This window comes from Lissotriton helveticus, chromosome 4_1 (genome assembly GCF_964261635.1).
Source record: "Lissotriton helveticus chromosome 4_1, aLisHel1.1, whole genome shotgun sequence".
Classification (NCBI taxonomy): Eukaryota; Metazoa; Chordata; class Amphibia; order Caudata; family Salamandridae; genus Lissotriton; species Lissotriton helveticus.
In genome coordinates this window covers 969,816,197-969,836,404 of record NC_136063.1, presented here as the reverse complement: position 1 = coordinate 969,836,404, position 20,208 = coordinate 969,816,197, and the positions used below count along the sequence as shown (strand labels likewise).

Below are 20,208 nucleotides of genomic sequence, written 5' to 3'. Positions count from 1 at the left end.
AACATTAAAGGAGCATCAAGTATTGGCTTGGAAACTGATTCAAAGTATGTCCTTGGCGTTTTTAACTTCATGCTCTAACAGACTAAACTAATAGTCTCACTAAATATATAACATACTATTAAAGATGAAGCAGATGATGAAGTCCTACTGATTGTTAATCCGGGATAGTTGGAAAGCTTATATTCAGCTGTTTACATTCATAGTATCTTTATATATTATCAACAAGACTAAACAAAAATGATCTCAATAAATTGCAATAAATAAGAGATTTAGTTAGTTGGTGCTAGAACTTAGAACTATTAATAGATATTCCAGGCGCTTTAAGAATAGTAATTAATTCTATAATAATATCAAATGTATTCATCCAATCCTTCAAGCAGCGTTTGATCCAAGGAGATAAACAGTCCAAAATGAGACACAAGAAAAATTGATATTTTTTCAAAGAATTAAACTTGGCCTGTACAGGATTCGAACCTGTGACCTTGGCGTTATTAGCACCACGCTCTAACCAACTGAGCTAACAGGCCAATTTGCACATCTTCTGGAGGACCAGCACAGGAAGCAGTGCTTATGATAGTTCAACCAGGAGATTTGGAAAGCTTAATTTCAGCTGTTTAATATGAATTAACTTTCATATAATCAACATGAAGAAACTAATATGACTTCAAAAAAATTGCAATACAAAAGAGATTTCCATACTTAGTGTTAGAATTTTGAACCAGTAACGTTTTTTCCACGTGGTTTAGCAATAAATAAATATTCATCACCTATATTCAATTGATTCATCTAATCATTCTATCAGCTACTGCGCAAAGGAAATATAGAGGTAAACATGATACAGAAGAAAATACATCTATTTTCAACATTAAAGGAGAATCAAGTATTGGCTTGGAGACTGATTGAAATTATGTCCTTTGCGTTTTTAACTTCATGCTCTAACAGACTAAACTAATAGGCTCACTAAATATATAGAATACTTTTGAAGAATTAGCAGATGATGAAATGCTACTTATTCCATCCAATCCTTCAAGCAGCGTGTGATTCAAGGAGATAAACAGTCCAAAATGAGACACAAGAAAAATTCACCTTTTTTCAAACAATTAAACTTGGCCTGTACAGGGATCGATCCTATGACCTTGGCGTTATTAGCACTACGCTCTAACAATCTGAGCTAACAGGCCATTTTGCATAACTACCTGGAGGTCCAGCATATGAATAAGGGCAAATGATAGTTAACCCAGGAGAGTTGGAAAGCTAAATTTCAGCAGTTTACCATGAAGTTATTGTTATATATTATCAACATGAAGAAACTAATATGACTTAAAAAAAATTACAATACAAAAGAGATTTTCATACTTAGTGTTAGAATTTAGAACCATTAACGTTTTTTCCATGTGGTTAAGCAATAAATAAATATTCATCACATATATTGAATTGATTCATCTAATCATTTTATCAGCTTCTCCTCAAAGGAAATATAGAGATAAACATGATACAGTAGAAAATACATCTATTTTCAACATTAAAGGAGCATCAAGTATTGGCTTGGAGACTGATTCAAAGTATGTCCTTGGCGTTTTTAACTTCATGCTCTAACAGACTAAACTAATAGTCTCAGTAAATATATAGCATACTATTGAAGATGAAGCAGATGATGAAGTCCTACTGATTGTTAATCTGGGATAGTTGGAAAGCTTATATTCAGCTGTTTACATTCATAGTACCTTTATATATTATCAACAAGACTAAACAAAAATGATCTCAATAAATTGCAATAAATAAGAGATTTAGTTACTTGGCGTTAGAACTTAGAACCATTAATAGATATTCCAGGCGCTTTAAGAATAGTAATTAATTCTATAATTATATCAAATGTATTCATCCAATCCTTCAAGCAGCGTTTGATCCAAGGAGATAAACAGTCCAAAATGAGACACAAGAAAAATTAATCTTTTTTCAAGAATTAAACTTGGCCTGTACAGGGATCGAACCTGTGACCTTGGCGTTATTAGCACCATGCTCTAACCAACTGAGCTAACAGGCCAATTTGCACATCTTCTGGAGGACCAGCACAGGAAGCAGTGCTAATGATAGTTCAACCGGGAGATTTGGAAAGCTTAATTTCAGCTGTTTATATGAATTAACTTTCATATTATCAACATGAAGAAACTAATATGACTTCAAAAAAATTGCAATACAAAAGAGATTTCCATACTTAGAGTTAGAATTTTGAACCAGTAACGTTTTTTCCACGTGGTTTACCAATAAATAAATATTCATCACCTATATTCAATTGATTCATCTAATCATTCCATCAGCTTCTGCGCAAAGGAAATATAGAGGTAAACATGATACAGAAGAAAATACATCTATTTTCAACATTAAAGGAGCATCAATTATTGGCTTGGAGACTGATTGAAATTATGTCCTTTGCGTTTTTAACTTCATGCTCTAACAGACTAAACTAATAGGCTCACTAAATATATAGAATACTTTTGAAGAATTAGCAGATGATGAAATGCTACTGATTCCAACCAATCCTTCAAGCAGCGTGTGATTCAAGGAGATAAACAGTCCAAAATGAGACACAAGAAAAATTCATCTTTGTTCAAACAATTAAACTTGGCCTGTACAGGGATCGAACCTGTGACCTTGGCTTTATTAGCACTATGCTCTAACCATCTGAGCTAACAGGCCATTTTGCATAACTACCTGGAGGTCCAGCATATGAAGAAGGGCAAATGATAGTTAACCCAGGAGATTTGGAAGCTTAATTTCAGCAGTTTACCATGAAGTTATTGTTATATATTATCAACATGAAGAAACTAATATGACTTAAAAAAAATTACAATACAAAAGAGATTTTCATACTTAGTGTTAGAACTTAGAACCATTAACGTTTTTTCCATGTGGTTAAGCAATAAATAAATATTTATCACCTATATTGAATTAATTCATCTAATCATTTTATCAGCTTCTCCTCAAAGGAAATACAGAGATAAACATGATACAGTAGAAAATACATCTATTTTCAACATTAAAGGAGCATCAAGTATTGGCTTGGAGACTGATTGAAAGTATGTCCTTGGCGTTTTTAACTTCATGCTCTAACAGACTAAACTAATAGTCTCACTAAATATATAGCATACTATTAAAGATGAAGCAGATGATGAAGTCCTACTGATTGTTAATCCGGGATAGTTGGAAAGCTTATATTCAGCTGTTTACATTCATAGTATCTTTATATATTGTCAACAAGACTAAACAAAAATGATCTCAATAAATTGCAATAAATAAGAGATTTAGTTACTTGGTGTTAGAACTTAGAACCATTAATAGATATTCCAGGCGCTTTAAGAATAGTAATTAATTCTATAATTATATCAAATGTATTCATCCAATCCTTCAAGCAGCGTTTGATCCAAGGAGATAAACAGTCCAAAATGAGACACAAGAAAAATTCATCTATTTTCAAACAATTAATCTTGGGCTGTACAGGGATCAAACCTGTGACCTTGGCGTTATTAGCACCACGCTCTAACCAACTGAGCTAACAGGCCAATTTGCACATGGTCTGTGACTGCCGGCCACCCCCCCGCATTAACACGCAGACTACAGTTACACATTTAACAGACCAACAACAGAATTCTTTGGAAGGCAGGGGGTCTCGAGCCTGAGACCCCCCGGCCGTATTTATTAAAATATGAAACAAAATTAAAAATTTAATAAAATAACATTATTTACATAATTATTAAATGCAAAAATCAGACATTAGATTTACATCCAGTTTAGACAGGTATGGTGGGATAACCTTAACAAATGTCTAATACAGCGTTGTTCCTAACCGAATCTAACATCCTGATATCAATTTGCATTTTAATAATTTCTGGTCCTACGGCAAGGTCGCTAACCGGTGTCAGATCCTTTTACCCAGCTACGCTCCCACGTCCGAGATGCGCATGCGCGACAAGGGCCCGTTTACCCTTGTGCGCTCCGTGAATTCCATTTAACCATAACAGGAGGGCCCTTACACTCGCGCCCTTAGCGTCATAGTGCATAGTGTATGTGTGGGGTGGCTACCAGCCTGAGGAAAGCGTTGACTCCCCTTCCCCGCACCCAAGCAAGTGGATATCCTGCCCCTGAAGTTCTGGGAGAGACCAGTGGCCCCTCCCCCTGGGGGACCCCTTTCGTGAATGGGGCCGCCCCCACCTAAGGACCTTAAATTGCTGCTCACCAATTATGACCTTACCGCCAGACCCACATAATAAATACGACATTACTAACTAAGAGGGAAAAAAGGCCTAAGGAAAAAGAGTTAATGCAACCGCAATACACACCCAGAAAACATACACATATTAACCTTGCCTGTAAACGTGGAAAAAGGCCTAAGGAGGAAAACATGATTCCTACGATATTGCATAGCATCACACCATATACCTAACAGTGTCCTTACCAGAATTCTGCTACCAGGGGATGGAGGGTGGGGAAAATTAAACAGCCCCACGGCGGGGCGAGGGGCGAGCCTGGGAAGCGCGGACACAAAGAGGCCGCTTCCCATGCTCCCCAGGCTCTTCCCCCTCCTATGCCGCGGTCCCGCCCCTTGACCCGGACGCGCAAAACTGCTTCCGGGGCAAGGGCGGGACGCGCAAACCAACCAAGGATCGGCCACTGGGGGGGGCCGAGCCCAGCCATGTGTGCGTGGGGGCCGATTGGCCCCCCTTTTCTCATGGTCTGTGACTGCCGGCCAACCCCCGCCTTAACACGCAGACTACAGTTACACATTTAACAGACCAACAACAGAATTCTTTGGAAGGCAGGGGGTCTCGAGCCCGAGACCCCCCGGCCGTATTTATTAAAATATGAAACAAAATTAAAAATGTAATAAAATAACATTATTTACATAATTATTAAATGCAAAAATCAGACATTAAATTTACATCCAGTTTAGACAGGTATGGCGGGTTAACCTTAACAAATGTCTAATACAGCGTGGTTCCTAACCGAATCTAACATCCTGATATCAATTTGCATTTTAATAATTTCTGGTCCTACGGCAAGGTCGCTAACCGGTGTCAGATCCTTTTACCCAGCTACGCTCTCACGTCCGAGATGCGCATGCACGACAAGGGCCCGTTTACCCTCGTGCGCTCCGTGAACTCCATTTAACCATAACAGGAGGGCCCTTACACTCGCGCCCTTAGCGTCTTAGTGCATAGTGTATGTGTGGGGTGGCTACCAGCCTGAGGAAAGCGTTGACTCCCCTCCCCCGCACCCAAGCAAGCGGATATCCTGCCCCTGAAGTTCTGGGAGAGACCAGTGGTCCCTCCCCCTGGGTGACCCCTTTCGTGAATGTGGCCGCCCCCACCTAAGGACCTTAAATTGCTGCTCACTGATTATGACCTTACCGCCACAGGCCAGCATAGTTGACCGACTATCTGGCCCCCCCCAACAGCCTACACTGAAAGGTCATATCTTCCTAATAAAATCCTCTACCCCTGCTAGTATGTTCCCTATCGATAAGGCATTCCCTGACTCTGTCAAATGGACCCCATCCTGCAAGTAGAAACAACCCCTTCAACCATGGCCAACTATTCTTTGTCAGCCGCTCACTGCTGGCCCCCTTCAAGTGAACCCCATCCTGCTAATCGAATTTGTCCCTCGCAGCTGCACCCCTGTAGAATATACTGCAATCGCGGTGTTTGCAGCAATTCCTAAATCCCAGTGTGGAATATACTGCAATTGCGTTGTTTGGACAAATTTCTCAATCCAAATGTTGATCCTCTTTACCGAGTGATTCATCACCGAGTGATTCAGCGCACTAACAGAGTCCACCCCCCCCCCTTTTCTGCAGCCTAGGAAACAATTGAGACCCCCTATGGTGCAGTCTAGGTTTTATATGTTGCTAACCTGCTTGCTATTGCCATTATCCCTTCCACCAGGACCCCCTTGTCCAATTAAACCCAATCGTTGCTACCCGCATGTCAGATAATGACTGAGGGTGGTGGGCGTGCACGAGTACCTCCCCTTCCCCACTCTGGACGAACAGACCTACTCGCCTACGTTGCTGCGCTTGATAAGACGCGGTGCTCTTGACGCTGACACCCATTATCAGAGCAGCTGAAAACGCTACCCGGGTAACCGCAGGCCCCCGAAAGGCTCCCACTGGCGTATCGTGAAGCCTGCTACCCATCCACACCTGGCCACTACGCTCTGGGAAATGTTAAGTGTATGTCTACTTCTTTACTATGGAAGTCCCCACTTCCCAACAAGAGGTGCTGAGGTGTTGCATAGGCCTATTACTCCTGGGTTTGCCCAGGCTAGCAATGCCCACCCTTGTGTACTGCCACATCCCCATCGTTGGCCCTACCAATTGGTAACGTATGAATATACCATGATGACCCTGGTGGCCCTGCGAGCACAGGCGCCGTTACTGTAGAAGTACCATTTCCAGATAAGGAAAACACTGCCATTTTTTATGTGATGCAACACCCCGCTACATTACTGCGGCCAGCCAAATCTAGGGTCAACACACCAAGAACAATCAACCCCGTATTGGCACCTCCTGCATCATTGATCGCTCCCCCATCACACTTGACGTTGTTGCTTGCCATCATCTACCTGACATACGCATCCCGTTGGCTGTCCACCTGTTGCAGCTGTTGCGGTGTGTAGCACTTCACAGATGTCCACCATGGACCCGGCCATACATAAATGGAAAAGACAAACACAAACGATTAGTCTTTCTGGCTTTCTGGCGATACTGCAGTACACGTGCTTGTCTTACATTGCCATCACATGCTACGTTTTAGATAAGATTAGCGCCAGATGTATCCTCATTAACACTTCCAACTGTAAGTGTATAGCATAGCCTCAGTTTGTGTCCCATGTGGCGTGTTTGAATTAGTGTTACGGAGCGAGTGCCCTGTAAAAAGGCCTTCATTAAAGAATAGTACCCAGTGTGCAGTGCAGTGACACAATGCATGGGGTCCACGGTGAATACAATAGCGCCCTCATGACTCCTTATGGACGATACACAGTGTGAAGTGCAGTGTCACGGCACATTCATTGTTACTAAACAATTCTGCTGCAGACCAGGACATCACCTCCTATTCCCGTTTTTTCCCCTCGTTTTTAGGCAATAGGATATCAGTTTGAAAGGGACAGTCTGTTTGCCAGTGCCGCATCAAAGTCTTTAAGCATAGGATTAGCACCCACCCAACAACAACTCGATTAGAGATACGTATTATAAGTATCGAACCCCTCACGCCTGACTGTTGGCTTCGACCGTAGCTGACAATGGTAATGCGTAATATAACTAAGGGGCAACCATAACCTATATATATTATTGCTAGGATACCAAACTTACGCCTAGTGAACACTGCGCCCATAGAGCTGCTCTGAAGTCTTCAACAGAAAGCAGTAACCCATGACCAGTTAGACCGTTTCAGTTACCTTGATCAGACTGAGCATGATTCCCTTAACAGGTTGCATGTAACAGGTGGCCCTCCAGCTGCCACACATATGACTTTGCCAATCAATTCATAGTTTACCGTCATATCTCGTAAATCGTGACGCAACATTAATTTCAACAGATCAGGGTTTAATCCATTACCGTTCATTAACCCACTCTGCCTCCCCCAGTTCAGCCCTGGTCATATGCAAATCAGTCCGACCCTCATGCCTGTATAAGAGCACCAGCAGCATCAGAGATGGGATTTAGGCATGGTCACGACCTTCCTTTTTAGATCCACTCTATTATAGTGAGTCCTTTGCGTGCTGTATGTCCTCTGAGAAAATGACCTGAAACTAATAGGCATACTATGGACTATGGTATGGCAATTTCCTGGTTGACATTTGGTACGGCTGACTCATTTAGGCAATAAAAAAGGGGGGTTCCAAATGTTGTTAAGTAAACACGCAAGTGTAACTTGAATCAGCAAGCACACAGGTGACCCAGAACTAGTATTGTCAATAATACCGATAGATATATCGATTACGTACACCACTTTGCCATGTTACCGTTGTAAGTAGCATTAGCTTGGTCTGGGGGCGTCAAAGGTTTTTTACCACTGTAACCAGGCTTAAGTCGCACTGTGCCTAGTATACTGTGCTGCACATTTCGTAGCTTTGTCCTGTCATCACATCAAGGCCTACAACCTAGGCATCATACCCCTTCTTCGTGTTGTCTCGTTGTTTCAACTAATTACATGACTTAAAGTGCACAGCACCTTCCAATTTTCATAAATGTTAATGGATTTTGTGATCCTCCAAAGCTATTTTAGATACCCAGGCGAAGCGGACACACAATATTGTTTACAGAGATAACTCCTGTCGAACCAGACAGGATCTATTTTATGAACAGTGAGGACGTTCTGAACCAACCAAATCCCCGCACACAGAAATAAATATTGTGGGGTGGCAGGGTCAGTGCAAGGAGGGTGTTAAACAGGGATCAGATTACAGTGCCCGCCCAGCAATTAGAATTACATTGTCTATTTAACAAATAAATAGCAACCACGACTGTCTTGTCGCTGAGTCAGAAAGGAGAAGCGAGGGCACAGTAAGTGTCATCCTAATGTCACCGCATCTAACCCCATGTGGGCAGCTTTTCATGCTCCTTGCACTCAACCAATCTGACAAATGATAGTTTAAAGTGTTTTTGCCCAAATGTAGGTATACGATGGGCAGTATCTCTGAGATTAGGATTAACATATTAAATACATTTAGATACAGTGCATCTAAATATAACACATTTATAAAGCATGTTGATTATCTTACAAATCTGTCATGGATACAGCCCTCCTGGGCCTACATTGGACATTCCTGTTTTAAAGAAAGAGAGATTAAGATCTTTCCAATTTCAGCAGGCAATTATTTGTGACCCTTACCAGTCATTTTGATTAACTTGTGAGCTAGAAGCCCCACTGCCTTAATGCTATCCCCACTAGCAGGTGGTCACCATGGTCAACGATTTAATGAACCAACTTGCTTGTAACCAGATGTGATAGGATGTGGGATAGTACTTTTTCTACCACACGATTCTACTTAAATGAAAGTTCGTGAACATCCAAGGCTGGCAGTTGCTGGTTTGGGGGACGATAAGGCAGAAGATGGAGGAGCAAGATGGCGGCGAGGCGCCGTCCGTGACACCTGCACCACGTGGTGGCCACTAGGAAGCTGTTGGCTCCTGCACTCCTGTTAAGCTTGCTGAGAGTAATGTTGGTGCTAATGTGTTTTATAGAGATATTGTATGACAAAGAGAAACACACAATAGCCGTTAACGATAACCCGAGTACCGGAATGTACAGCAGAATGTCTTACGGCCGTAGGAGAGCTCCACCTGTGAAGCTGCGAAGTTGAACGCATACCGCTGGAGATGAGAGGAACTGTGTACGTTCCGGGCACAAACCAGTTAAACCAACATGGATTCACCTGACTGTTTCACTGCTAATTGCAGTTCCGGATGCATACGCTTGTTAGAATTGGGCTGAGCTTTTCATTTCTGCCTGCCTCGATTGTTGCTTACTCCCGAGCCAGCGCGACTGGCGGCTCGGCGCATATCCTACTAATACACTGGCATTAATAAAAGAAGTTTACTTTGTACGCTTTTGTAACCTGCACAGGTAATTTTTCTACTGAAATGCACCCTTTGCTACCTCTTGTATTTTGTTGGCTTACGATTGCCACTTTTGCCTCATTTAATGTAACATTTGCTTTTGTAATCTGCTCACAGGAATGGTCTCATGCATTGGCTCCGCTCTACTTGTGAAGCGCTTAGACACCTCAGAGTAACACTTGCTTTTCTCTGACCACACCGCTCACTCCTTTCACTGCAGACCGACCCCAAAAGGCGTCCAGCACCTCACAATAAGAACGGCAGCGCTGCCTGCAAACACCACAAGTTGCGCTTGGGCACCGTACCTACACCCATCATTCCAGCTTGGGGAGATTCGGTGATGTGCTCAGCATCACACATCATATCACCTCAAACGGTCAACCCCTAGTCCCTTCGTGCTATCCTGCCCCCGGACCCACTCGCTGATGGCCCCCCGTCCCTCAATACAAAGTATGTGGGCTACATTAGGCTTTACTTTGTGAAAAGCATGACCATGCTGGAGAAGAAATCAGATATGCTCCTATCACAGCAGTCTTGAAACACAGGGGTTTGGAAACCCCTAAATCCAAACAATGCATCCTTTTGAGTGATTTGATTGTGTGTGCAATAACACAGCTCCCTTTCTTGTGTCTCCCAATTGACACATAATGATCGTAAGGTAATTCATGTAACAAATAATTTATTTATGTACTTGTTTTAGGAGCTCTATTAACTGGCAGCGAATCTCCAAAAGAAAGCTTTCAATGTCGTATGTTTTCATGAGCTCGAGGCAGCGTCGTAAATGTGAGTGACACTCTGTATAAAGCACCACACTGCAAAAGTGAAATGTCTCTGGGAGCGGCCAGGCTTGAGAGCTAACAAGTCAACACAAAATTATGCATTCTTGACTATTGCAAAATGAACCGTCCGAGCTGATCTGCCCCCACAAGAAATGGAAGCGTTTCCTCCAAAGGATACTAACAACAATCAACCAGCAGCATGCCAAATATATTCTAAATGACATCTCCGCCATTCACTGCTACCCACTAACGATGCGCTGGATGTCTCAGTCCGCTTAATATTACCACTCTGCCTGCCTGTTCGCCACAAGGAAAACACAGCAATTTAAAATCGCATGCCGAGCCCCCCTAACACCGCTGCTTGCCCCTACTTAACTTGTGCCAAGGTACACTCCGCCACGATACATCATCTAGCCCAGGATCCTCTCTCGGGCAGAAAACGGACCCCCCGTCATTCTGTCCCACACGAAGCGCCCGGTCATCCTGTCCCACGCGGAGCACAGCAGTTTCCGTCATTCTCCCCGCCGACACCATGTTCACGTCCGACCATGGACATCACATCAACCCCGGACATCACCTGCAGAGGGAGAGCGAAAAGAAAGGAGAGCAACAGATTCTCCACGCCTGTTGATGGACGATTCTCCTCCCGGGGCTGATGAGACACCTGGAAGAAAAACAAAGAAGAAAATTAAACGGCCCCACGGCGGGGCGAGGAGCGAGCCTGGGAAGCGCTCACACAAAGAGGCGCAAAACTGCTTCCGGGGCAAGGGCGGGACGCGCAAAGCAACCAAGGATCGGCCACTGGGGGATTGGTCCCCCTTTTCTCATCTTCTGGAGGACCAGCACAGGAAGCAGTGCTAATGATAGTTCAACCGGGAGATTTGGAAAGCTTAATTTCAGCATGAAGAAACTAATATGACTTCAAACAAATTGCAATACAAAAGAGATTTCCATACTTAGTGATAGAATTTTGAACCAGTAACATTTTTTCCACGTGGTTTAGCAATAAATAAATATTCATCACCTATATTCAATTGATTCATCTAATCATTCTATCAGCTTCTGCGCAAAGGAAATATAGAGGTAAACATGATACAGAAGAAAATACATCTATTTTCAACATTAAAGGAGCATCAAGTATTGGCTTGGAGACTGATTGAAAGTATGTCCTTTCTGATTTTAACTTCATGCTCTAACAGACTAAACTAATAGGCTCACTAAATATATAGCATACTATTGAAGAATTAGCAGATGATGAAATGCTACTGATTCCATCCAATCCTTCAAGCAGCGTTTGATCCAAGGAGATAAACAGTCCAAAATGAGACACAAGAAAACTTCATTTTTATTCAAACAATTAAACTTGGCCTGTTCAGGGATCGAACCTGTGACCTTGGCGTTATTAGCACCACGCTCCAACCATCTGAGCTAACAGGCCATTTCGCACAACTACCTGGAGGTCCAGCATATGAAGAAGGGGAAATGATAGTTAACCCAGGAGATTTGGAAAGCTTAATTTCAGCAGTTTACCATGAAGTTATAGTTTTTTTTTTTTTTTTTTAAAGATTTTTATTGATGTTGACAGGATGACGGAAAGAACAAAAATCGACAAACATTCATAAGACATTCATGAGTAATTACAGAAAGAAAACTAGCGAAATTAAATATGTAATAAACAAGTTAGTTATGGTGTGTAATCATCGTGGTTAAAGTTACTGTTACAATTTTATGCATGAGAATTTAACATTTAAACAATATAAAAATAAAGTTCTGATTTTAGTCTATAAAGCTACCCCAAATTCTATCAAATTTGTTCAATGATCGTGCTCCCCTGAGATTGGCTAAAGCCAGCTCCATAGCATGTACCTCTGTTACCAATGTCCACCACTTCCAAACCGTCGGGGTTTCTAGATCAATCCAAGCCCTAGCTAAGGTTAGTTTGGCACATGAGAACAGTATAGTCGTTAGGGGGGATAGTGGAGATGTGGATAGATTAAGATCTATCAGAACCGAAGCGGCCGTGATGGTGGGCAATGGGATATTTTTTACTCTTAGAACCCTCAGTATATCATCCCAAAAGCTTTTAAGTTTGGGGCATGAGTACAAGATATGAACTAGATTTGCTGCTACAGCCGAACATTTGGGACATTTAGTGCGACTGCTAAAAGTGGGGTTCGGAGACCATCTAGCGATCCTTTCGGGTGTATAGTAGAGCATACAGGTCGTTCGATATTGTTGTAGCCTAAGGCTAGATGAGCATACCAGTTTGTTAATGTTAGTAAAAGAGTTCTCTATCTGCTTAGTCGTAACATTTAGATTTAATTGTATGCTCCATTTCAAGGCCAGTTTATCATTGTCATTTGTTTTGAATGTGCTGAATATTCGATAAGCTTCACTAATAGTTGATTTATTCTTATTTGTATAAAGGCATGTCCATATATCGCATTCCGAAACAGTTTGTATCTTTTTTTTGTTAATCAAATAATCATGGATTTGCATATGTTTGAATCTTGCAATTTCAGGTAGATCATATATTTGTTTGAGCGTGTTAAAATCTAAAAACCCCTGCACGCCATATAGATCCACTAAAGTATTAATCCCAGAAGAAGCCCAGCTATTAATGGTGGAATCTGTAAATATAGCCGGGAGACCTGGATTGCCCCACAATGGTGATTTTGGGTGGAAAAAGGTTGTTTTGCAGAATTTTAATATGTTTTCTCATATTTTAATGATATCTCTAGCAGTCTTGAATCTTACCCTTTTGTAGTAATTCGGGTCGTTAATTCTGAACAAGAAGAATAGTGAATCTTGTTTTAACATACAATAATGGAAAAAAAGAGTTCTACCCCCATGCAGTAAAGAGCGTATGCGTGTAATAAACGAAGACCAAAAATATAGTTTGAAGTCTGGAGCGTTCAGCCCTCCCTTATTTGTATTGTTTTTCAGCATTTTTAGTGACCTTCTGACTTTTTTGTAGCCCCAAATGAAGCTACTAAAGATCCCATCTAAGTTTTGGAAGAATTTATTATTTAATGCCAATGGAATTGATCGGAATAAGTATACATATTTTGGGAGTATTTTCATTTTAATAAGGTTTATCCTGCTAACCATATTCAAAGGCAATTTGTTCCATTTTTTCAAAATAAGAATAGTCTTTTTAGTCAGGTCATTATAATTTATCTTATTGATGTCTTGTATTCTAGCTGTGAGTTTAACCCCTAAATAAGTGGCCTCTTTGCATATCTCAGGGATAGGTGCGATAGGAGAGTAATTGGCTATAACTTGCGTCTTCTGCTGGTTAAGCTTATAGCCTGATACCTTCCCAAATTTCTCAGCCTCAATATATATTCCTTTCAATGCCTTGGCTACATCTGTGGTGTATACTGCAATGTCGTCAGCATAAGCTGTCATTTTCAGTTCCTGTGAGCTGGACCTAAAGGGAGCAATCAATATTTGGGAGTGAAGGGCAAGTAAAAAAGGTTCCAGTGAAAGAGCGAATAGGAGGGGAGAGAGAGGGCATCCCTGCCGGGTTCCCCGCTTAATTGGGAATTCTGGTGAGGTCAGGCCCCCATAGCTAATACAGGCGGTAGGTTTGTCATAGAGCGCTTTTATACCCTTCAAGAAGCTACCCCCAAAACCCATTTTAGACAGTACGCACCAGAGATAGGTCCACCCCACTCGGTCGAAAGCCTTTTCAGCATCTAATAGTATCATACCGAGTGGGGTGGATTCAATCTCCGCGATATCAAATGCCGTTATTGCCATATTTACGTGTATTGTTGTGTCTCTCCCTGAGATAAAGCCGTGTTGTTGCGGGTTTACAATTCTAGGCATGTATGGGGCAAGTCTAAGTGCGATGATCTTGGCGAATATTTTGGCATCCGTATTTATTAGAGAGATGGGTCGATATGACCCTCTCTCCTCTTTAGGCTTCCCTTTTAAAAAAAAAAAAGATTATTTTAGTCCGATTCCAGGATTTAGGGGTTGTTCCATTTATTCCGATTGATTGGATTACTTCTAAAAAAAGCTGTTCTAGTTCTAGTCTACAGATTTTATACAGTTCTAGAGGTATCGTATCTTCCCCTGCCGCCTTTCCTGTTGGTAATATGTTGATAGCCTGATGAAGTTCGATCAATTGTATGTCGTTGGAGAGTGCATCCAAGCCTAATATATTCCCAGTATTTACTGGGTAGTCGTTCACATATTCCTTAATTTGGACTATGTTTACAGGGCTGTCCGGGGTATATAAGTTTTCGTAATATACCGCAAATTGATCTAATATATCTTGTGGTCGGCTATATAACTTGTTCCCCTGTCCTCGGATGTTAGAAATTAATGTGTCAGCTCTTTTCTCCGCCACCTTATAGGCTAAAATTCTACCGATCTTGTCTCCACCCTCATATTGAGCAAATTTAAATTTGAGGATCCTTGCACTATTTTTCCGAGTAAGATTAGCTTTTATGTCATTTTTCAATGCACTAAGTTTTATATTAATTTCCATTGCCGATGGAGAATTGATCTGTAAGGCTTTAGCTAATAAGTCTTCTTGTTTAGTTATGTTCTCTAGTAGTGTAATCTTATATTGATTCTGTTCTGCATTTTGCCTAAAAACATACGCCTGGGTAAAGCCCCTAATGCTTGCCTTGCAAGCGTCCCATACCATGCAACACCCGGTTGAATTCCTATTGATGTTAATAAATTCGTTTATATGAGTTTTGAGTTGTGTCACGTAAGTAGTGTCTGAAATTAAATATCTAGGAAAAGAAAATGGCCTAGGTGGTGTCCTGGCATTTTGTGTATCAAATGTCATTATTAGTGCGTTATGATCAGATGTTATCCGAGGACAGAGAATCATATAACCGGTCCGTAATAGATTATCGCTCACTAGAGCCATGTCTAATCTGCTACACATCTTATGGGGAGCAGAGTAGTACGTATATCCTGGTAAGGTTGGATATAAATGCCTCCAAGCGTCTTTGATGTTATGTATCCGGCATAGATCTAATATTGAAAATCTGGTCCTATGCATCCTTTGATGTACATGAGGTTTAGTTGTATCAATTTTGTAGTCTAGAATGCAATTAAAATCTCCCATTACAATTATCTCCCCCGCCCAGTCCAGAAGTTTCACGTTTAATTGGTCAAAATACTTTGGTTCGTCTATATTTGAGCCATAAACAGCACATAGGACATATTTAACGTTTGCATAACTAATTTGCGCTATAGCCCATCTGCCGTCTTTATCATGAGCAGTTTGAAGTACTTGTGCCCTGAAACGCTTATCCTTAAGTATAACCACTCCTCTCGTAGAGTTCACAAAAGTAGGGCAGACCAAAACATCATACCCTAGTTGGTTTAGTATTTTCCTATCTTTCCAAATAATATGGGTTTCTGTTAATAAACAAAAATGTGGGTTATGTAATTTCAACTCTTCTGCTACTAGGGATCTTTTGTTTTTGCTATTCAGCCCTGCCACGTTCCGAGCTAAACATTTTATAAAATGCATTTAAGTAAAAATACTACGCCCCTCTTCAGATAGCCATATAAGAAAGCTAGTTCTCTAAAACCTCTATACCACAAAATAATACCATCGAAAACCAATAAAGAGTTACAAACTTTATCAAGTTGATTCCCCCTATCATCCTGCCAACAATTTTTGCTATACCCCCCCCCCCTTTCCCTCCCCTTGCTCCCAACCTGCGGAGAAGGGGTCCCACCCCCCTCCCGTCCCCCTGGCTCTCTCCCCAGCCGGGGAAGAACCACCCTCCAGTGACTGCCGCCGTTGGTGAGGCAGCACGTGTGGTGACACCCCCCTGAGTCGCTGCCGCCCCCTCCACCTTCCATAAGCAAACTACATAATACAGCCTGTGAAAATGGCGTGTATCTTTTCCCCCTTTTTTTTTTTTAATCCTCCTCCCTCACCATCACCCTCACCGCTTTTTTTTAATTTTTTTTATTTATACCCCTCAACCTCCCCCTCGTGTACCCAGTTCATCAGTATTGGCTATGCTAATATATATTGCGTTTTAGCTCTGGCTAGAGCTAATACTGGAGAGATAGTTCTCTGCCTCTTTTACATCATTAAAGAAATACGTATGTCCGTTTCTTATAACCTTGAGGCGTGCAGGCTCTTGAAGAAATACCTGTCCTCCGTTAGCCTTAATTGGGTCCATAAGTTTCCGGAGTTGCCACCTCCTATCCATAGTATCCCTGCTGAGATCTGAGCGTGCAAAAAATGAGAACTCTCCTACAGCAATTGGGGAGTTAGGGCGAGCTCTCTGCCAAACCGCTTGCCGTAGAAGGAAGTTACCAAAATATATAAGAAAAGGGCGAGGAAATTGATTTCCTTTATTCCTCTGGATCAGGGGCAAGCGGTGGGCCCTCTGGATTTGCGAATCCCAGTCCCAATCCGCTAGGTCTGGGAAGGCCTTCTGAAGTACCCCTACTATATAAGCTCTAGAGTCCGAGCCCTCTGATCTCTCCGGGATACCAAAAAGTCGTAGATTGGATTGCCTTTGTCTGTTCTCCAAATCTTCGACCTTTAGCTGCAGTGCCTTCAACTGGTCGTCGTGTTTTCCTACAGCTCCTTCGAGTTTGGTATTTATCTCCTCCACCTGAACCACCCGTTCCTGTAGTTCTATGGTTTCTTGGGAGACCCCCCCAATTTTGATAGTAAGGTCCTGTAGGGAAGATTGCATCTTGTTGTTATCTTCCCGAAGTTATAGTTATATATTATCAACATGAAGAAACTAATATGACTTCAAAAAAATTACAATACAAAAGAGATTTTCATACTTAGTGTTAGAACTTAGAACCATTAACGATTTTTTCCATGTGGTTAAGCAATAAATAAATATTCATCACCTATATTGAATTGATTCATCTAATCATTTTATCAGCTTCTCCTCAAAGTAAATATAGAGATAAACATGATACAGTAGAAAATACATCTATTTTTAACATTAAAGGAGCATCAAGTATTGGCTTGGAGACTGATTGAAAGTATGTCCTTGGCGTTTTTAACTTCATGCTCTAACAGACTAAACTAATAGTCTCACTAAATATATAGCATACAATTGAAGATGAAGCAGATGATGAAGTCCTACTGATTGTGAATCCGGGATAGTTGGAAAGCTTATATTCAGCTGTTTACATTCATAGTATCATTATATATTATTAACAAGACTAAACAAAAATGATCTCAATAAATTGCAATAAATAAGAGATTTAGTTACTTGGCGTTAGAACTTAGAACCATTAATAGATATTCCAGGCGCTTTAAGAATAGTAATTAATTCTACAATTATATCAAATGTATTCATCCAATCCTTCAAGCAGCGTTTGATCCAAGGAGATAAACAGTCCAAAATGAGACACAAGAAAAATTCATCTTTTTTCAAACATTTAAACTTGGCCTGTGCAGGGATCGAACATGTGACCTTGGCGTTATTAGCACCCCGCTCTAACCAACTGTGCTAACAGACCAATTTGTACATCTTCTGGAGGACCAGCTCAGGAAGCAGTGCTAATGATAGTTCAACCGGGAGATTTGGAAAGCTTAATTTCAGCTGTTTAATATGAATTAAGTTTCATATTATCAACATGAAGAAACTAATATGACTTCAAAAAAATTGCAATACAAAAGAGATTTCCATACTTAGTGTTAGAATTTTGAACCAGTAACGTTTTTTCCACATGGTTTAGCAATAAATAAATATTCATCACCTATATTCAATTGATTCATCTAATCATTCTATCAGCTTCTGCGCAAAGGAAATATAGAGGTAAACATGATACAGAAGAAAATACATCTATTTTCAACATTAAAGGAGCATCAAGTATTGGCTTGGAGACTGATTGAAAGTATGTCCTTTGCGTTTTTAACTTCATGCTCTAACAGAATAAACTAATAGGCTCACTAAATATATAGCATATATATATATATATATTTTTTTGTCTTCATAAATGCCACCAGAAATTGTCAACTCAAGATGGGTTTTTCTCCTGGCCTTTAACACAGGCTAACTATTCCCGCCCTGGCTACCGTGTATAGCCGACGGAGATCACCCAGAGGTAGGTCGTTACCTTGTCCCACTCCCCTTCGTGATGTATCGGAACCTTTGGGAGGACAGGACCACAGAACCTCTGTCATAATCATTGGACATTTTGTGTACCTTGTCCGTTTTCTCTCAGACCATGCAATTAGTTGGGACCATATTTTTACAGCACTCTCTCCTCCACACAGTAAGTCTAAACGACTAACAGCCATAATGTTCTTAAGACAGTTTGCGAATCGGGGAGGACTTACAGATTTCCACTGCCTACATATCTCCCTTCTAGCAATAACAATGACATAAAAAATAAACTGTGAGGTGCTGTTACTGACATCATAGTCCGTAGGGAGACCAAAGAATATTAATCTAGGGGAATAAGTGATTGGTATAGATAGAACCTCTTCTAAGAACCCACAAACCTGATCCCAGTAGCTGGTAATTTCAGGGCAGTCTACAAACATATGTCTATCATCCGCATCTGGTGACCTGCATCTTAAACAGACGTATTCTTCTGCCGAGATCCTTGACAATTTCGCAGGAGTCCAGTAAGCCATATAAGCTGTGAATAGATGATTCCTCCTGAGATTGGATGGTTTTATGGTTTTTTGGGAAATTGTGAACGAGTCTATCCAGATCTTCAGCATCTCTTCGGAGTCCTGGGTGACGATACTAGTCCAAAGCTTGGTGGTATCAGCTCCTAGTTCGTCTTTCGCCCCCACCAGTGCATTATACCAAAGTGACACCTCCCCTTTCCTCCCTGTCGCCCTACTGATAAGTCTCAGAATCGGAATTTCGTCCAGCATTGACTGCCCCACCAGGAAGATTTAAAAGAGATTCCCAACCTAACAGTTTGGAATCATTAGACAGGTCCCCCCACTTGGTTAATCCTGCAGCTCTCAGAGGAAGAGCCAGACGATCTAATAGGCAATCTGGTGTACCTGAAGAGTCCCAAATGGGGGCTTGCGAGTGATAGTAGGGTATATTCAAAATTCTACGTATTGCCTTCCAGATGTTGAGTGCTGTCCCAAGAAGCTTCAGGCGAACCTTCTTAAAAAACTTCTGGTCCCCAAATTTGTACAGAAAAAACTCCCGACCTTGTGGCAGGTCTGATAGCATGGCCTGAAAAAGCCTTCCGTGTGAAGAGGAATCTAGTTTGTTTGCCAGAAGTCTAAAATTCTTAAATTGAAAAGCATAGCAATAAAAAAGTATATCGGGCAAAGCCAGTCCACCCAGTTTTAGCCCCTTTCTTAATTTCCGCCAGGCAATTCTGGGGGACTTAGTCGCCCAGATAAACGAGCCAATCCTTCCTTGAAGGTTAGAAATATCCCTTTTGTTAAAGTGCAAGGGGATGGAATTAAAAAGGAAGGTAACTTTTGGCAGTATTATCATCTTGACTAGATTGACTCTTCCATAGATGTTAAGGGGTAAGGTATTCCATCTAGTCAGGAGCTTCCTAATATCCTTGACCGCCGTCTGCCAACTACTTTTAGTAATATCGTCCAAATTATGAGTAAGCTGAATACCCAGGTATCTAATTTTTAATTTGGCTTCTGGTATCGGGGACAGGTTGTTCCAACTCATTATATCAGTCTTTTCTTTATTAATCCTGTATCCCGAGACCGTGCCAAAATCCTCAGCCAATTCAAATAGTCTGGGAATGGCCTGCTCAGGATTTGATGTATATAGAAGCAGGTCATCGGCATAAAGTGCTGTCTTAAGAATCAAGTCTCCAATTTTAAAAGGCAGAATCACTGGGTCA

The 20,208-nt window shown here is 41.3% G+C and overlaps 2 non-coding genes across 2 annotated transcripts; both read right to left on the bottom strand.

Annotated features, from left to right (window-relative positions):
• Positions 1-453: 453 nt before the first annotated feature.
• On the bottom strand, positions 454-527 carry TRNAI-AAU (transfer RNA isoleucine (anticodon AAU)). Its single transcript has one exon. It is a non-coding gene; the product is annotated as a tRNA-Ile (tRNA).
• Positions 528-1,970: 1,443 nt separating this feature from the next.
• On the bottom strand, positions 1,971-2,044 carry TRNAI-AAU (transfer RNA isoleucine (anticodon AAU)). Its single transcript has one exon. It is a non-coding gene; the product is annotated as a tRNA-Ile (tRNA).
• Positions 2,045-20,208: the final 18,164 nt, after the last annotated feature.